Raw genomic sequence first — 20491 nt, forward strand, 5'->3', positions numbered from 1 at the left:
TTCATGAAGTCATCTCCCTTGAACTCTACAAAATAGCCAAAAAGCCCTCCCCTGGGGCAAGGCTAGCTTTTCCTCATCTTATTTGCCATCTATGTTACTCAGCTGGAGCTTTCATAGAAGGAGACATTCACATTGAGGAAGAGAAGCCCATCACTAAGAAAAAGATGGAGCAAGCAAGAGAGCCCATTCATGGAGCTTAAGAGGCGTAGGAAGCTCATCACCATGAGATCCCGGAGATGCCTCAAATGCATTTTCCTCCACAAAACTATTGGGAGCAAATCAACACCTCCCTAGGAGAATTAAGTTCCAACATGGGACAACTAAGGGTGGAACATCAAGAGCACTCCATCATCCTTCATGAAATAAGAGAAGATCAAAAAGCAATGAGGGAGGAGCAACAAAGACAAGGAAGAGACATAGAAGAGCTCAAGGACATCATTGGTTCCTCAAGAAGGAAACGCCACCATCACTAAGGTGGACTCATTCCTTGTTCTTACATTCTCTGTTTTTCGTTTTCTATATTAAGTGCTTATCCATGTTTGTGTCTTCATTACATGATCATTATTAGTTAGTAACTTTGTCTTAAAGTTATGAATTTCCTATGAATCCATCACCTCTCTTAAATGAAAAATGTTTTAATTCAAAAGAACAAGAAGTACATGAGTTTTGAATTTATCCTTGAACTTAGTTTAATTATGTTGATGTGGTGACCATGCTTCTTGTTTTCTGAATGAATGCTTAAACAGTGCATATGTCTTTTGAAGTTGTTGTTTAAGAATGTTAAATATGTTGGCTCTTGAAAGAATGATGACAAGGAGACATGTTATTTGATAATCTGAAAAATCATAAAAATGATTCTTGAAGCAAGAAAAAGCAGCAAAGAATAAAGCTTGCAGAAAAAAAAATAGGCAAAAAAAAAAAAGAGAGCAAAAGCAAGCAGAAAAAGCCAAAAGCTCTTAAAACCAAGAGGCAAGAGCAAAAAGCCAATAACCCTTAAAACGAAAAGGCAAGGGCAAATAAAAAGGATCCCAAGGCTTTGAGCATCAGTGGATAGGAGGGCCTAAAGGAATAAAATCCTGGCCTAAGCGGCTAAACCAATCTGTCCCTAACCATGTGCTTGTGGCGTGTAGGTGTCAAGTGAAAACTTGAGACTGAGCGGTTAAAGTCAAGGTCCAAAGCAAAAAAAGAGTGTGCTTAAGAACCATGGACACCTCTAATTGGGGACTTTAGCAAAGCTGAGTCACAATCTGAAAAGGTTCACCCGATTATGTGTCTGTGGCATTTATGTATCCGGTGGTAATACTGGAAAACAAAGTGCTTAGGGCCACGGCCAAGACTCATAAAATAGCTGTGTTCAAGAATCATCATGCTGAACTAGGAGAATCAATAACATTATCTGAACTCTGAGTTCCTATAGATGCCAATCATTCTTAACCTCAATGGATAAAGTGAGGTGCCAAAACTATTCAAGAGGCAAAAAGCTACAAGTCCCGCTCATCTGATTGGAGCTATGTTTCATTGATAGTTTGGAATTTATAGTATATTCTCTTCTTTTTATCCTACTTGATTTTCAGTTGCTTGGGGACAAGCAACAATTTAAGTTTGGTGTTGTGATGAGCGGATAATTTATACGCTTTTTGGCATTGTTTTTAGCATGTTTTTAGTAGAATCTAGTTACTTTTAGGGAAGTTTTCATTAGTTTTTATGTTAAATTCACATTTCTGGACTTTACTATGAGTTTGTGTGTTTTTCTGTGATTTCAGGTATTTTCTGGCTGAAATTGAGGGACTTGAGCAAAAATCAAATTCAGAGGTTGAAGAAGGACTGCTGATGCTGTTGGATTCTGACCTCCCTGCACTCAAAATGGATTTTCTGGAGCTACAGAACTCAAAATGGCGCGCTTCCAATTGCGTTGGAAAGTAGATATCCAGCTCTCTGCCCAATCCTAGCGTTCAACGCCAGCTCTCTGCCCAATCCTGGCGTCCAGCGCCAGAAACAAGTTGCAAAGTGGAGTTCAACGCCCAAACTGGCACAAAAGCTGGCGTTCAACTCCAGAAAGAGCCTCTGCACGTGGAACACTCAAGCTCAGCCCAAGCACACACCAAGTGGGCCCCGAAAGTGGATTTATGCATCAATTACTTACTTCTGTAAACCCTAGTAACTAGTTTAGTATAAATAGGACTTTTTACTATTGTATTAGATATCTTTTGATCAGTTGTATGCTATCCGAGATCACGTTTTGGGGGCTGGCCATTTGGCCATGCCTGGACCTTTCACTTATGTATTTTCAACGGTAGAGTTTCTACACTCCATAGATTAAGGTGTGGAGCTCTACTGTTCCTCAAAGATTAATGCAAAGTACTACTGTTTTCTATTCAATTCAACTTATTCCGCTTCTAAGATATTCATTCGCACTTCAACCTGAATGTGATGAACGTGACAATCATCATCATTCCTTATGAACGCGTGCCTGACAACCACTTCCGTTCTACCTTCGATTGAATGATTATCTCTTAGATCTCTTAATCAGAATCTTCGTGGTGTAAGCTAGATTGATGGCGGCATTCATGAGAATCTGGAAAGTCTAAACCTTGTCTGTGGTATTCCGAGTAGGATTCTGGGATTGAATGACTGTGACAAGCTTCAAACTCGCGAGTGCTGGGCGTAGTGACAGACGCAAAAGGAGGGTGAATCCTATTCCAGCATGATCGAGAACCTCAGATGATTAGCCGTGCGGTGACAGAGTATTTGGACCATTTTCACAAGAGGATGGGATGTAACCATTGACAACGGTGATGCCCTTGCATAAAGCCAGCCATGGAAAGGAGTAGGATTGATTGGATGAAGGCAGCAGGAAAGCAGAGATTCAGAGGAACGAAAGCATCTCTACACGCTTATCTGAAATTCTCACCAATGAATTACATAAGTGTTTCTATCCTTATTTTCTGTTTAATTAATATTATTTTCGAAAACTCCATAATCAATTATTATCCGCTTGACTGAGATTTACAAGGTGACCATAGCTTGCTTCAAGCCGACAATCTCCGTGGGATCGACCCTTACTCACGTAAGGTTTATTACTTGGACGACCCAGTGCACTTGCTGGTTAGTTGTATCGAAGTTGTGACAAATTATGAATTGAGATTAGAGCACCAAGTTTTTGGAGCCATTACCAGAGATCACAATTTCGTGCACCAGTAATCGCCAACGTTAGTGACACCCAACATTGTCACTAACGTTGGAAGGAGCCACACATGCCACCATGAGCCACGTTAACTCCCACGTTAACTTAGTTAACGTGGAAGCTAATGTGGATAAGGGAACGATGAGCCAACGTTAGTGACACTCAACTTTGTCACTAACGTTGGAGATGGCTAGCAAGGCCACGTTAGAAGCCACGTTAACCTAGTTAACGTGGACTCTAACGTGGAAAATAAGGGCAATTTGGAACGTTAGTGACAATGGTAAGTGTCACTAACGTTCTCGAAGGATGGCAAGCCTACGTTAAAAGAGCCACGTTAACTAAGTTAACGTGGACTCTAACGTAGGGAAGGGAGAGGCTTCTCAACGTTATTGGAAAAGTTGAGTCCCAATAAGGTGTGCGAAGGACATAGTGGAAACGTTAGTGGCAACGTTTGTGCCACTAACGTTGAGGTTAACGTGGCTTTTAACTTTGGTGAGGAACGTTAGTGAAAAAGGTGATTGTCACTAACGTTCTCGAACCCATATTTTCACTGAACGTTAACACCACTAACTTCCTGAGCCAAAGCCCCTGCCCACTTCATACTTTCTCTCTGCAAGTAAAAGCTAAGCCCAATGAAGAAGAGAACTGCTTCAAACTCAAGATCCAAAGGCCCAAGACTTGAAGAATCAACTAGAAGAACAGAAGAGTAGTATATATAGGAGTAGCTTTGAAATATTTTGGGAGTTGGAAAATATAGGGAGCCTCTTGGCATAGAACTATTCTCTGTATTTACTTTTTCTTCACTTTTAGTTTTCATCATGTATTCTCCATCTTTGTTTTCATTTTCTAGAGGTATAAACAACTAAGCCCATTTCATTGGGTTAGGGAGCTCTGTTGTAATTTGATGGATCAATACTAGTTTTCATTATTCTTCTTCTATCTTTTCTCTTGATTTTACTTGAAAGCTTTCGATCTTCATCCAATTGGGTAGTTATCTTGGAAAAGAAGCTATTCATACTTGGATCTCTTCTAAACCTTGAAAGAGGAATGAAGAGATCAAGCTAGCAATGCTTTCTCATGCTGGACCAAGTTGGGTTTGGATGGATATGTGACTATAATCCTCTCAACACTTGATTTGGGAAATGCATGTGGTATAATCAGTGACTATACTTCATCTCTTCTCATGAGCAATTGACCAAGGAATTGGCTATTGATCAAGATTTGAGAGATTACAAGAAATTGTAATTCAATCACTTAAGATTGCCAAGGAGATCAATGAGTGCATTGATTGAGGAAGAGATGAAAATGAGATTGATCCGGAGAATGCAACATCTCCTAAGCCCAATGAACCCCCCATTTCTGATCTTACCCATTCTCTTTAATTTCTGTCATTTACATTTATGAGCAATTCCCCCATTCCCATTTAAGATTCTGCAATTTACTTTCTGCCATTTACTTTCCCACCATTTAATTTTTCACAATTCTCAACTCAATTTCTGATTCGCTCAACTAGAACATTCCTCTAATTAAAGTTGCTTGATCAATCAATCCTTGTGGGATTCGACCTTACTTTATTGTGAGTTTTTACTTGACGACAAATTCGGTACACTTGCCGAAGGAAATTTGTTATGAGACAAGTTTTCCGTGCATCAAGTTTATGGCGCCGTTACCGGGAATTGATTGTGCATCAACAATGATTGGATTGGAGGATAACTAGATTGAGCATTTTTTTATTTAAATTTCTGTTTGAGTTATTTACCTCCTGTTTAGTTAATTTCTTCCCTTCCCCCTACTTTTTCTTTGCTGTTTACCATTCATCGCACTAACCCACTAACTATTTGATATATTGCATCACTCACACTAACAGTAATTCTGACAGATATACTTTCTGCACCTATTCTCTTTGCTTGTACTTGTTGGTTGTATGACAGGGAGAAGAAGCGGGGCTTCAACTTCCTTTGATTCTAAACTTGAGAGAACCTTCCTCAGACTAAGGAGGGAGGCAAGAGAAAAACGTGTAGTTGGTGGTGAAGAAGAGGAGGAACATCTTAAGGAATACTTTGAACCAAACATGGAAGAAAACATGAAAAACCATCATGAAGAAGAGGATCACAACCATGGCAGAGGAGGTGGAGCAAATCATGCTGGGGAGGATAGAAGAGTTTTAGGCTCTTATATCAATCCAAACCCAGGGAACTGTGGAAGTAGCATTCAAAAGCCAACCATCCATGCCAATAATTTTGAACTGAAGCCATAGCTCATCACCCTTGTTCAGAACAACTGTTCGTTCGGAGGGAGTGTCCAAGAGGACCCCAATCAACATCTAACCACCTTCCTGAGAATATGTGACACAGTGAAGTCTAATGGTGTTCATCCTGACGCCTATAGACTGCTCTTATTTCCATTCTCACTCAGGGATAAGGCAGCTAAGTGGCTGGAGTCTTTCCCAAGGGAGAGCTTGACAACTTGGGAAGACGTGGTGAACAAATTCTTAGCAAGATTTTACCCCCCTCAACGAATCAATAGGCTGAGAGCTGAGGTCCAAACTTTCAGGCAACAAGATGGTGAGACTTTATATGAAGCATGGGAGAGGTTTAAAGACTTAACAAGGAGGTGCCCACCGGATATGTTCAACGAATGGGTGCAGCTGCACATTTTCTATGAAGGGCTCTCTTATGAGTCAAAGAAGGCCGTAGACCATTCATCCGGAGGATCTTTGAACAAAAAGAAGACTATTGAGGAAGCCATAGATGTCATTGAAACAGTAGCAGAGAACGACTACTTCTATGCTTCCGAAAGAGGGAACACAAGAGGAGTAATAGAGTTAAACAATGTAGATGCTCTGCTGGCCCAAAACAAGCTCATTACCCAGCAGCTGGCTGACCTCACCAAGAAGATGGAGATGAACCAAGTAGCAGCAGTCTCCACTTCATCAACATCCCAAGAAGGAGTGAATGAAGAAGCAGAGGCTAGCCAGGAGCAAGCCAACTACATTGGGAATTCACCTAGGCAAAATCATGATCCATACTCCAAGACCTACAACCCTGGATGGAGGAATCACCCAAACTTTGGGTGGGGAAATCAACAAGACCAAAGCATTGATCAAAGACGCCTAAATCCAAACAATGCAGCCACCCAACACTTCACATCTAGACCATATCAACACCCCCATAACAACACCTCCCCACATTCATATCAAGGCCAGAATAACCCTACTCAGCCTGACCTGTCATCATTTGATGAAAGAATCTCAAGGATTGAGAATCTACTTGAAGGCCTAAGAAAAGAGATTCAAGATAGTAAAGCATTCCGAGAAGAGGTGATATCCAATATGCAGAATCAGGATGCTGCCATCAAGAAACTTGAGACACAAATTGGCTACTTGTTCAAACAAATCCCCCGCCACAACCTTCGCAGCAAGACTAGCTCAACACAAAGGGAGGAGTGTCAGGCAATCACCCTTAGGAGTGGGAAGGAACTGAAGGAAACCCCCCAGAAACCACAAAAAGAGGACTCAACTAAAGAGGAAGAAGAGCAGGACGAAGCTCGAGTTCCCACTTTGAATTTACAAAAAGGGGAAGGAATGCTGAAGCCAGACGCCCCAAGAGTCCCATACCCTCAGTAATTAAGGAAGAAAGGGGATGACAATCAGTTTTCGAGATTTCTGGAAATCTTCAAGAAACTGCAAATCAACATACCCTTTGCTGAAGCAATAGAACAAATGCCACTCTACGCCAAGTTTTTGAAGGAGCTCATGACTAAGAAGAGAAGCTGGAAGAACAACGAAACTGTGATACTAACCGAAGAATGTAGTGCTATCATTCAGCACAAATTACCCCAGAAATTGAAGGATCCCGGGAGTTTTCAAATCCCTTGTATTATAGGGGAAATCACAGTGGAAAAGGCTCTGTGTGACTTACGAGCCAGCATCAATTTGATGTCAGTAGCCATGATGAGAAAGATGAAGATTGAGGAAGCTAAACCAACAAAGATGGCCTTACAATTGGCAGACAGATCGTTCAAGTTCCCGCATGGCGTCGTAGAAGATTTGCTGGTGAAAGTGGGAGATTTTATCTTCCCAGCAGACTTTATAGTGCTGGATATGCAAGAAGAAGCCAAGGCTTCCATTATTCTGGGAAGGCCATTCTTGGCCACTGCTGGAGCTGTCATTGATGTACAAAAAAGAGATCTCACCCTGAGATTACACAATGAAAAGATAACGATCAATGTGTTCAAGGCCATGAGTTATCCACCAGAGCAAATGGGAGAGTGTATGAGGTTGGACTCACTTGAAGACACAGTACAGGAAGATTTTGAAGAAGAAGAACCTGAAGGTATAATAGAGGAGGAGTCTACGTTTAGTGAAGAGGTTGCAACAGCAGAAAGTCAAATACAAGGTGCACCAAAGGAAGAGAACGAAAAGTCAGAAGCACCCAAACTTGAACTCAAAGCATTACCACCCTCCCTCAAATATGCGTACTTAGGAGAAGATGAAAATTACCCAGTGATTATAAGCTCCTTCCTCAGCCAAGATCAAGAGGATGAACTGCTCAAAGTACTGCGAAACCACAAAGATGCTATTGGTTGGACTCTTGCTGACTTGAAGGGGATAAGTTCGGCCATATGTATGCACAAGATACTGCTGGAAGAAGATGCCAAACCATCCATTCAATCCCAAAGGAGGTTGAACCCAATCATGAAGGAAGTGGTACAGAAGAAAGTTATGAAGTTGTGGCAAGGGGGGTAATTTACCCAATCTTAGACAGCCCCTGGGTTAGCCCCGTGCATGTCGTCCCAAAAAAAGGAGGAATTACCGTGGTTCCCAATGAGAAGAACGAACTAATTCCTACAAGGACAGTCACAGGATGGCGGATGTGCATAGACTACAGGAAGCTCAACGAGGCTACACGAAAAGATCATTTCCCCCTTCCATTCATGGATCAGATGTTGGAAAGACTCGCAGGGCACGCTTATTATTGTTTTCTCGACGGTTATTCAGGATATAACCAAATAGTGGTTGATCCCAGAGATCAAGAGAAAACCTCATTCACTTGCCCATATGGAGTGTTTGCCTACAGGCGCATGCCATTTGGGCTATGTAATGCACCTGCGACTTTCCAACGCTGCATGCTTTCTATCTTTTCAGATATGATAGAAAAATTCATTGAAGTTTTTATGGATGACTTCTCGGTATTCGGAGATTCCTTTCCTAGCTGCCTACATCACCTTGCCTTGGTATTGAAAAGATGTCAAGAGACCAATTTGGTTTTGAACTGGGAAAAATGTCACTTTATAGTGACAGGAGGAATAGTAATTGGTCACAAAGTTTCTAACCAAGGCATTGAGGTTGACAGAGCTAAAGTAGAGCTTATTGGAAAACTGCCTCCACCCAGTGATGTGAAGGCAATTAGGAGCTTTTTAGGGCATGCGGGTTTTTACAGAAGGTTTATTAAAGATTTTTCAAAAATAGCCAAGCCCTTAAGCAATCTCCTTGTATCTGATGCACCATTTATCTTTGATGAAACATGCATGTTAGCATTTGAAAATTTTAAAATGAGGTTGTCCTCTGCTCCTATCATTTCCCCACCTGATTAGAGCCTACCTTTTGAATTGATGTGTGATGCATCTGATTTCGCAGTTGGGGCAGTGTTGGGACAGAGGAAAGATAACTTAGTCCACGTGATATACTATGCTAGCAAGGTCCTTAATGATACTCAAAAAAATTATACCACTACTGAAAAGGAGTTGCTAGCAATAGTTTTTGTATTTGACAAGTTTAGATCATACCTCATTGGTGTGAAAGTGATTATTTTTACAGACCACACAGCACTTAAATATTTGTTTGCCAAGCAAGAATCAAAACCAAGACTAATAAGATGGATCTTATTGTTGCAGGAATTCAATATTGAGATCAGAGACAAGAAAGGAGTGGAGAACAAGGTAGCAGATCACCTATCCAGGATTCCTCATAATGAAGGTAGAGCACATGATACAAGTGTAAACGAGCTCTTCCCTGATGAGCAGTTGATGACAGTTCACAAAGCACCATGGTTCGCAGACATTGCCAACTTTAAGGCATCTGGAGCATTACCTCCAGAGATCAATAAACATCAAAAAAGGAAGCTCATGAATGATGCAAAGTACTTTGTCTGGGATGAGCCATATCTCTTCAAGAAGTGTTCAGATGGGATCCTTAGAAGATGTGTTTCGGAAGAAGAAGGACGAGAGGTCCTATGGAACTGCCACGGCTCATGTTATGGAGGCCACTTTGGAGGAGACAGAACTGCAGCAAAGGTGTTACAAAGCGGATTCTTTTGGCCCACCCTTTTCAAAGATGCAAAAGAACTGGTAAGGAGCTACAATGAATGCCAAAGATCTGGAAACTTGCCCAAAAGAAATGAGATGCCACAGAATTTCATCTTGGAACTGGAACTGTTTGATGTGTGGGGAATTGATTTCATGAGACCATTCCCAACCTCATATGCAAACAATTACATCTTGGTGGCAGTAGATTACGTCTCCAAGTGGGTAGAGGCTATTGAAACCCCAACAAATGATAACAAGGTGGTCATGAACTTCCTCAGGAAGAATATCTTTAGCCGGTTCGGAGTCGCACGAGCACTCATCAGTGATGGAAGAAGCCATTTATGTAACAAACCACTAGAAGCTCTTCTCCTACGATATGGGGTAAAACATAAGGTAGCCACACCATACCATCCCCAAACAAGTGGACAAACTGAGATATCCAACAGAGAGCTAAAGAGGATTCTGGAAAAGACTGTGGGTGCATCAAGAAAGGATTGGTCGAAAAAGCTGGATGATGCTCTTTGGGCATACAGAACAGCATTCAAAACACCACTTGGAATGTCCCCATATCAACTGGTGTATGGTAAGGCTTGTCATTTACCACTAGAGCTGGAACACAAAGCTCTCTGGGCTATCAAGATACTAAACTTCGATAGCATTGCCGCTGGTGCAAAGAGGATCTTACAGCTGCAAGAGATGGAGGAATTCAGGTCACAAGCCTATGAAAATACCAGGATGTACAAAGAGAAGGCAAAGAGAAGACATGACCTGCGTCTTGCACCCAGAAGTTTTGAAAAGGGGCAGCGAGTACTTCTCTACAATTCCAAATTGAGACTGTTCCCAGGAAAACTCAAATCAAGGTGGTCCGGACCTTTTCTTGTCACAAAAGTTTCGCCATATGGATACATCGAAGTCATGGATGAAGGTTCAGAGAGGACTTTTACAGTTAATGGACAAAGACTCAAGCATTACCTGGGCAACATGGGGGAGAACCCCAGAGTAAACTATCATCTCAAGTGAAGGAGGAATCGTCAAGCTAGTGACGATAAAGAAGCGCTTTGTTGGGAGGCAACCCAACCTCAGGTATTTTCCTTTTCACCTTTATTTCAATAAAGATCACAAGTTATTTCCCCTGTATTTTAAGGAGCTAAGTTTGGTGTTCCACACCAGAACAATCCAAGAGTGATAGTGTAATTCTAAGTTTGGTGTTCCACCAAAGGACAGTAGTTAGAATTACACTCCACTCCCAAAACACATTGCTAGCTCCAACCAATCAAGGAAAACCACTTAGATGTAGTTAGACTTTAGTTAATAAGTGTTTTGTTAACAATAAGATATGAGGTTCTCAGCATATATGCAAGGTTTGGTACTAGGCACGGAACTAAGTTTGGTGTTCACACACCAAATTAAGTTCAGAAATCACAAGCATACATGCAAGCTAACTATTTCTCAAGTGCTTTGGGAACAAGCAACTTCAAATAACTTTACAGGAATCTTATGAGGAAATGGTGCACTTTCACCCAAGGAAGTGAGGTAGCAAGGATTAGGATGGTGACAAAGAAAGAAGGCAACTAGAAATCGTCACCAGAAGGTTGTATTGTTACTTAATACCATTGTACCCAAAATTGTTGAAAATTGGAATTCCAGATGCACTTTCGATTAATAGTTGCTCGTAGTTTGAATTTTATTTTAATTCTGTCTTTTAAAGTTTTGATGCATAGGTCTTTTGTCGCTGGTCTTTATGTTACTGCATCATTTCTTTACTTACTTTTATGCTTGTCCCCTTTAAATCAAATGAAAAGAGAATGATTGTTTTCAAAAGACCAGAGTGGAGTTCATACTAGGGAGTAAGTCCATGAGTTTGTGGTGTGGTCATAAGTTAGCTAAGTTGGTTCAACCATAAGGAGGGAAGACAACTATCTGTCATGAATACTATGCTTGAGACACACCCCATGAGACTAGATAAATAAGAAGATCCTAATAAGAAAAAGGGAAAGAACAATAGAAGTTGAGGAATAAAAGAAAAATGTTAAGCAATAAGGCTAGGCACCAATGGTTTTAATCTTGAAACATGTGTCTGTGGTGCTCCTGTATGAGGGATCTACTTGGATGAATAAGCTCTTAGGGGTGCCTTATCACTTGGTAACTTAGGTTAACTAACCTGGGATTACCAGCTGAAAGTCCACTATCAAGAGTAACCCTCACTACAGAGCATTTAATAACCCAAAGAGGTGCTGGACACCAAGGTCTCAAGAAAAGAAAATACATACACTATGTGCCTGTGGTGTGTATGTATGGGGGATAGACTTGAGCAAGTAAGTCCTTAGGAGTGCTTCAACACCTAGCACCTTGAACCAACTGGTTCGGGAGTGTTGGCTGAAAGCTTATTTTAAAGAGTTGCCCCCTTGCAGAACACTTAGCCTAAGAACACAAATAAGCCCTGAAATAACAACAAAAGGATCAATGAATAAAAGTCTCATGGGATGCAATCAAAGTGAGTGTTTTATGACAAGATAAAGGTCTGAAAGCCAGGAATGAACCTAAGTTGCTATGCATGAAACCACCATAAAACCAGGGACATGACTTCCACAAGAATGACTTATTTCTCTTGGCATTCCATTCATCATTCTCTTGTTCCAGTACTTGCTTAGGGACAAGCAAGCTTTAAGTTTGGTGTTGTGATGCCAGGGCATTTTGGCCAGTTTCACTGACCTTTTCTTTACTGTTTTTAGGGTAGTTTCATGCATTTCCTTAGGAAATAAGCTAGTTTTGGGTAGATATTCACTTACATCTTGATTCAAGCATACATTGTGCACTTTACATGATTTCATGAGGATTTTGCATGAATTTAAGGATAAAATTGGATGTTGCATTTCCCATGACTTGGACTAGAACTTTGATGCACGTTATTGCTTGATTTCAGGACAAAGGAAGCAAAGAAGAACCAGATTAGTGGCTACATTAGTTACACTAACGTTAACACTAACGTGGAATGGGAGTAACTTGCAAAGTTAATGAGAAAAGTGATTGCCAATAATGCTCTTGAAGCCATCATTGCCCACGTTAAGAGTCACGTTAACTAAGTTAACGTGAACTCTAACGTGGAAGTAAAGAAATGGAGCCAACGTTAGTGACACTTAACATTATCACTAACGTTAGACCAAGATCATGAGTGGCCATGTTAGAGTCCACGTTAACTTAGTTAACGTGGCCTCTAATGTTAAGAAGAAAGGGGGGGGGGGGGAAGCCCACGTTAGTGACACTCAACAATGTCACTAACGTTGGCCAAGGCACATTAAGCCACGTTAACTCCCACGTTAACCTAGTTAACGTGGAAGCTAACGTGAAGGAACAAAGTGGTCGACAACGTTAGTGACACCCAACATTGTCACTAACGTTGGAAGGAGCCACACATGCCACCATGAGCCACGTTAACTCCCACGTTAACTAAGTTAACGTGGAAGCTAACGTGGATAAGGGAAAGATAAGCCAACGTTAGTGACACTCAACTTTGTCACTAACGTTGGAGATGGCTAGCAAGGCCACGTTAGAAGCCACGTTAACCTAGTTAACGTGGACTCTAACGTGGAAAATAAAGGCAATTTGGAACGTTAGTGACAATGGTAAGTGTCACTAACGTTCTCGAAGGATGGCAAGCCTACGTTAAAAGAGCCACGTTAACTAAGTTAACATGGACTCTAACGTAGGGAAGGGAGAGGCTTCTCAACGTTATTGGGAAAGTTGAGCCCCAATAACGTGTGCGAAGGACATAGTGGAAACGTTAGTGGCAACGTTTGTGCCACTAACGTTGAGGTTAACGTGGCTTTTAACTTTGGTGAGGAACGTTAGTGAAAAAGGTGATTGTCACTAACGTTCTCGAACCCATATTTTCACTGAATGTTAACACCACTAACTTCCTGAGCCAAAGCCCCTGCCCACTTCATACTTTCTCTCTGCAAGTAAAAGCTAAGCCCAATGAAGAAGAGAACTGCTTCAAACTCAAGATCCAAAGGCCCAAGACTTGAAGAATCAACTAGAAGAACAGAAGAGTAGTATATATAGGAGTAGCTTTGAAATATTTTGGGAGTTGGAAAATATAGGGAGCCTCTTGGCATAGAACTACTCTCTGTATTTACTTTCTCTGCACTTCTAGTTTTCATCATGTATTCTCCATCTTTGTTTTCATTTTCCAGAGCTATGAACAACTAAACCCCTTTCATTGGGTTAGGGAGCTCTGTTGTAATTTGATGGATCAATACTAGTTTTCATTATTCTTCTTCTATCTTTTCTCTTGATTTTACTTGAAAGCTTTCGATCTTCATCCAATTGGGTAGTTATCTTGGAAAATAAGCTATTCATACTTGGATCTCTTCTTAACCTTGAAAGAGGAATGAAGAGATCAAGCTAGAAATGCTTTCTCATGCTGGACCAAGTTGGGTTTGGATGGATATGTGACTATAATCCTCTCAACACTTGATTTGGGAAATGCATGTGGTATAATCAGTGACCATACTTCATCTCTTCTCATGAGCAATTGACCAAGGAATTGGCTATTGATCAAGATTTGAGAGATTGAATTACAAGAAATTGTAATTCAATCACTTAAGATTGCCAAGGAGATCAATGAGTGCATTGATTGAGGAAGAGATGAAAATGAGATTGATCCGGAGAATGCAACATCTCCTAAGCCCAATGAACCCCCCATTTCTGATCTTACCCATTCTCTTTAATTTCTGTCATTTACATTTATGAGCAATTTTCCCATTCCCATTTAAGATTCTGTAATTTACTTTCTGCCATTTACTTTCCCACCATTTAATTTTCCTCAATTCTCAACTCAATTTCTGATTCGCTCAACTAGAATATTCCTCTAATTAAAGTTGCTTGATCAATCAATCCTTGTGGGATTCGACCTCACTCTATTGTGAGTTTTTACTTGACGACAAATTCGGTACACTTGCCGAAGGAAATTTGTTATGAGACAAGTTTTCCGTGCATCATTAACGTTAAGTGAAAATGTGGGGTTGAGAACGTTAGTGACAATCACCTTTTTCACTAACGTTCCTAACCCAAAGTGGTCCACGTTAACTTCAACGTTAGTGGTACTAACGTGACCACTAACGTTGACCCTTGGCCCTCCGCAAACGTTACTGGGGTTTACCTTTTTCAATAACGTTGAGGGTACCCCTTTCTTCCTACGTTAGAGTTCACGTTAGAATAGTTAACGTGGCCTTTAATGTAGGCTTGCCAAATCTTCGAGAGCGTTAGTGACACTTACCTTTGTCACTAACGCTTCAGAACGCCCCTACTTCCCACGTTAGAGTTCACGTTAACTAAGTTAACGTGACTTCTAACGTGGTATTGATAGCCATCTCCAACGTTAGTGACAAAGGTGCGTGTCACTAACGTTGGCTCATCATCCCTCTTCTCCACGTTAGCTTCCACGTTAATGTAATTAACGTGGCAACTAACGTGGCTCATAGTGGCTCAATCCAACGTTAGTGACAAAGGTGAGTGTCACTAACGTTGGTGATTCTTGATCCCTCCACGTTAGAGTCCACGTTAACTAGGTTAACGTGGCTTTTAACGTAACCAGTATGGGCTTAGTCCAACGTTAGTGACAAAGGTGAGTGTCACTAACGTTGGCATCATCTTCTTCTTCCACATTAGAGCTCACGTTAACTAAGTTAACGTGGCTCTTAATGTGGCCAATTGCCCCTTTTGGAATGTTAGTGGCACTTACTTTTACCACTAATATTGGAGTTCTACTTCTCTTCCATGTTAGCTTCCACGTTAACATAGTTAACGTGGCAACTAACATGGGCTATGATGGCTCACGAAGGCGTTATTGGCAATCACTTTTCTCATTAATGTTGCAAGCTAGTCTTCATTCCACATTGATGGTCACGTTAGCTAGACTAACGTGGCTGCTAACGTGGTTCTTCCTTGCTTCTTTTATCCTGAAATCAAGCAATAAAGTGCATCAAAGCTCTGATCCATGTTATGAGACATGCATCATTCAATTTGTCCTTTAATTCATGCATAATTCTCATGAAATCATGTAAAATTCACAATGTTTGCTTGAATCAAGATGTAAGTGATTATTTACCCAAAACTTGCTTATTTCCTAAGAAAATGCATGAAACTACCTTAAAACCATAAAGAAAAGGTCAGTGAAACTGGCCAAAATGCCCTGACATTACAACACCAAACTTAAAGCTTGCTTGTCCCTAAGCAAGTACTGAAACAAGAGAATGATGAATGAAATAACAAGAGGAATAAATCATTATTGTGGAAGTCATGTTCTTGGTTTTATGGGGTTTCATGCATAGCAACTTAGGTTCATTCCTTTACTGGCTTTCAGACCTTTATCATGCCTTGGAATACTCACTTGATTGCACCCTTTGAGACTTTTATTTATTGATCCCTTTGTCTTTCCAAGGTTTATTTCATCCTTAGTCTAAGTGTTCTATGAGGGGGCGACTCTTTAAGATAAGCTTTCAGCCAACACTCCCGAACCAGTTGGTTCAAGGTGCTAGGTGTTGAAACACCCCTAAGGACTTACTCCCTCAAGTCTCTCTCCCCTATACATGCACACCACAGGCACATGGTTTGTTATTTTCTTTCCTTGAGGTCTTGGTGTCTAGCACCTCTTTGGGTTACTAAATGTTCTATAGCAAGGTTGCTCTTGATAGTGGATTTTCAGTTGATAATCCCGTGTTAGTTAACCCAAGTTACCAAGTGATGAAGCACTCCTAAGAACTTTTTCATCCACGCAGATCCTTGGTACAAGAGCACCACAGACACATCCCTCAAGATTCAAGCCCTTGGTGCCTAGCCATATTCTTTATTAACTTTTTCTTTCTTTTTCAACCCTTATTGTTTTTTTCCTTTTTCTTATTATGATCTTATTATTTAGCTAGTCTCATGGGGTGTGTTTCAAGCATATGATTCAAGACAGATAGTTGTCTTCCCACCTTGTTGGTGAACCAACTTAGCTAAGTGATTACTACACCACAAATTTAAGGACCTACTCCACAACTTGAACATCACTCTGGTCTTTCATAACATCTCTTTTTATTGGACTTAAAAGGACAAGTATACAATAAGCAAGATGAGAATGAAAACAGGCAATTTGACTAGCAAGCATAGACCTAAGCAAAAACAAACATCAAATTCTAGTGCATTAAACTTAAAGAGTGACTATTAATCAAGGGCACATTCAGACTTTCAAATTGATTATTTCCAAGCATATGGAATCAAGTAACAATACAACCTTTTGGTGATGCCTTCCAGCTACCCATTTGTTGTCATCCTCCATAGCTTCTGCATCTTTCCTCGCTTCCTTGGATGGTGGTGCACTGTTTTTCCAAAAGATTGATTGAATCCCTGCAAAGTTATTGGAAGTTGCTTGTCCCCAAAGCACTTGAGAGATAGTTAGTATGCATGTATGCTTGCGCATTTCGGAACTTAACTTGGTGTGTGAACACCAAACTTAGTTCCTTGCCTAATACAGCAGGTTGAATGCATGCAGAAAATCTCATGTGTGGTTATTAGCAAGACAACTAGAAACTAACTACTGTTAAGTGGTTCTCCTGATTGGTTGGATCTAGCAATTTGCCCTTGAAGGAGTGTAGTGTGATTCTAACTGAAATCTTTGGTGGAACACCAAACTTAGAATTACACACTCACTCTTGTATTATTTTGGTGTGTAACACCAAACTTAGCTCCTCACAATACGGGGGAAACTACTTGTGATTTTTATTAAAATGCAAATGAAAAGAGAACTACCTTAGGTTGGGTTGCCTCCCAACGAAGCGCTCTTTTAGCGTCGCTAGCTCGACGATTCCTCCATCACTTGAGGTGATACTTCACTTTGGGGTTTTCCCCCATGTTACCCATGTAGTGTTTGAGCCTCTGTCCGTTAACAGTGAACTTCCTCTTTGAACTTTCCTCCATGATTTCTATGTGCCCATACGGCGAGACATTTGTGACAAGAAAGGGTCCTGACCACCTTGATTTGAGTTTCCCAGGGAAGAGTCTTAATTTGGAATTGTAGAGGAGCACTTGCTGTCCTTCTTCAAAGCTTCTGGGTGTTAAATGGAGGTCATACCTTCTCTTTGCCTTTTCTTTATAAATCTTGGCATTTTCATAGGCTTGAGATCTGAATTCCTCCATTTCTTGTAGCTGCAAGACCCTCTTTGCACCAGCAGCAATGCTATCAAAATTTAGCAGCTTGAGAGCCCAAAGAGCTTTTGTGTTCCAGCTCCAATGGTAGATGACAAGCCTTTCCATACACAGTTGGTATGGGGACATCCCGATTGGTGTTTTAAATGCCGTTCTGTATGCCCAAAGAGCATCATCCAGCTTCTTCGACCAATCATTCCTTGATGCTCCCACAGTCTTTTCCAGAATCCTTTTTAGCTCTCTGCTAGATATCTCAGTTTGCCCACTTGTTTGGGGGTGGTAAGGCGTGGAAATCTTGTGTTTCACCCCATATCGTAGGAGGAGAGCTTCTAGTGGTCTGTTACAAAAATGGCTCCCTCCATCACTGATGAGTGCTCGTGGGACTCCGAACCAGCTAAAGATATTCTTTCTGAGGAAGTTCATGACCACCTTGTTATCATTCGTTGGGGTTGCAATAGCCTCTACCCACTTGGAAACATAATCCACTGCTACCAAGACGTACTTGTTTAAATATGAGGTTGGGAAAGGTCCCATGAAATCGATTCCCCACACATCAAACAGTTCCAGTTCTAAGATGAAATTTTGTGGCATCTCATTTCTTTTGGGTAAGTTTCCAGCTCTTTGACATTCATTGTAATTCTTTACCAGTTCTTTTTGGCATCCTTGAAAAGGGTGGGCCAAAAGAATCCGCTTTGTAATACCTTGGCTGCAGTTCTGTTCCCTCCAAAATGGCCTCCATAGCATGAGCTGTGGCAGTTCCACAAGACCTCTTGTCCCTCTTCTTCCGAGACACATCTTCTCAGAATTCCATCTGAACACTTCTTGAAGAGATATGGTTCATCCCAGATAAAATACTTTGCGTCATTGATGAGCTTTCTTTTCTGGTGTTTGTTGATGTCTGGATGTAAAGCCCTAGTTGCCTTAAAATTGGCAATATCTGCAAACCAGGGTGCTCTGTGAATCGTCATCAACTGCTCATCTGGGAAGAACTCATTTACATTTGTATCATGTGTTCCTCCTTTATCATGAGGGATTCTGGATAGGTGATCTGCTACCTTGTTCTCCACTCCTTTCTTGTCTTTGATTTCAATATTGAATTCCTGCAACAATAAGATCCATTTTATTAGTCTTGGTTTTGATTCTTGCTTGGCAAACAAATATTTAAGTGCTGTGTGATCTGTGAAGACAATCACTTTTGCACCAATGAGGTATGATCTAAACTTGTCAAATGCAAAAACTATTGCCAACAACTCCTTTTCAGTAGTGGTATAGTTTCTTTGGGTATCATTGAGGACTTTGCTGGCATAGTATATCACATGGACCAAGTTATCTTTCCTCTGTCCTAACACTGCCCCAATTGCAAAATCAGATGCATCGCACATCAGTTCAAATGGTAGGTTCCAGTCAGGTGGGGAAATGATAGGGGCAGAGGACAACCTCTTTTTCAAGTTTTCAAATGCCAGCATGCACTTTTCATCAAAGATAAATGGTGTATCAGATACAAGGAGATTGCTTAAGGGCTTGGCTATCTTTGAAAAATCTTTAATAAACCTTCTGTAAAAGCCAGCATGCCCTAGAAAACTCCTAATTGCCTTGACATCACTTGGTGGAGGTAATTTTTCAATGAGTTCCACCTTGGCTCTGTCCACTTCAATGCCTTGGTTAGAAACCTTATGACCAAGAACTATTCCTCCTGTCACCATAAAGTGACATTTCTCCCAATTTAAGATCAAATTAGTTTCTTGACATCTTTTTAATACCAGGGCCAGGTGATTTAGGCAACTAGGGAAGGAATCTCCGAATACCGAGAAATCATCCATAAAAACTTCAATAAATTTCTCTATCATATCTGAGAAGATAGAAAGCAAGCAGCGTTGGAAAGTCGCAGGTGCATTACATAGCCCAAATGGCATGTGCCTGTAGGTGAACACTCCATATGGGCACGTGAATGAGGTTTTCTCTTGGTCTCTCGGATCAACCACTATTTGATTGTATCCTGAATAACCATCGAGAAAACAGTAATATGCGTGTCCTGCAAGTCTTTCCAGCATCTGATCCATGAATGGAAGGGGGAAATGATCTTTTCTTGTAGCTTCATTCAATTTTCTGTAGTCTATGCACATCCGCCATCCTGTGACGGTCCTGGTGGGAATCAGTTCGTTCTTCTCATTGGGGACTACAGTGATTCCTCCCGTTTTTGGCACAACATGCACGGGGCTGACCCAGGGGCTGTCTGAGATCGGGTAGATTACCCCTCCCTGCCATAGCTTCATAACTTCTTTTATTACCACTTCCTTCATGACTGGATTTAGCCTCCTTTAGGGTTGAATGGATGGTTTGGCATCATCTTCCAACAATATCTTATGCATGCATATGGCCGAACTGATTCCTTTCAGGTCAGCGAGGGTCCATCCAATGGCATCCTTATGCTTTCGCAACACTTTGAGTAGTTCCTCTTCTTGCTTGTGGCTGAGGGCTGAGTTAATGATCACTGGGTAACTTTCATTCTCCCCTAAGTATGCATATTTGAGGGTGGGTGGCAGTGTTTTGAGTTCAAGTTTAGGTGCTTCCTTTCCTTCACTCTTCCCTTCTAATGTGCCTTGAATGTGAACCTCTGCTGCTGTAACCTCTTCGCTTGAAGCTGACTCTTCTTCTGTTAACCCCTTAAATTCTTCCTCTTCGAGAGTATCTTGTGCTATATCTTCTAGTGAATCCAACCTCATACACTCTCCTATTGGTTCTTGTGGGTAACTCATGGCTTTGAACACATTGAATATCATCTTCTCATTATGTAACCTCAGTGTCAGTTCACCT

General features: G+C 41.0%; 1 pseudogene; it reads right to left on the minus strand.

Annotated features, from left to right (window-relative positions):
• Positions 1 to 5708: 5708 nt before the first annotated feature.
• LOC148564338 (small nucleolar RNA R71) lies at positions 5709 to 5810 on the minus strand (annotated as a pseudogene).
• Between the last annotated feature and the right edge of the window lie 14681 nt (positions 5811 to 20491).

The sequence above is a fragment of the Arachis ipaensis genome, chromosome B5 (genome assembly GCF_059453495.1).
Source record: "Arachis ipaensis isolate K30076 ecotype BB chromosome B5, ASM5945349v1, whole genome shotgun sequence".
In the NCBI taxonomy this organism is placed as follows: Eukaryota; Viridiplantae; Streptophyta; class Magnoliopsida; order Fabales; family Fabaceae; genus Arachis; species Arachis ipaensis.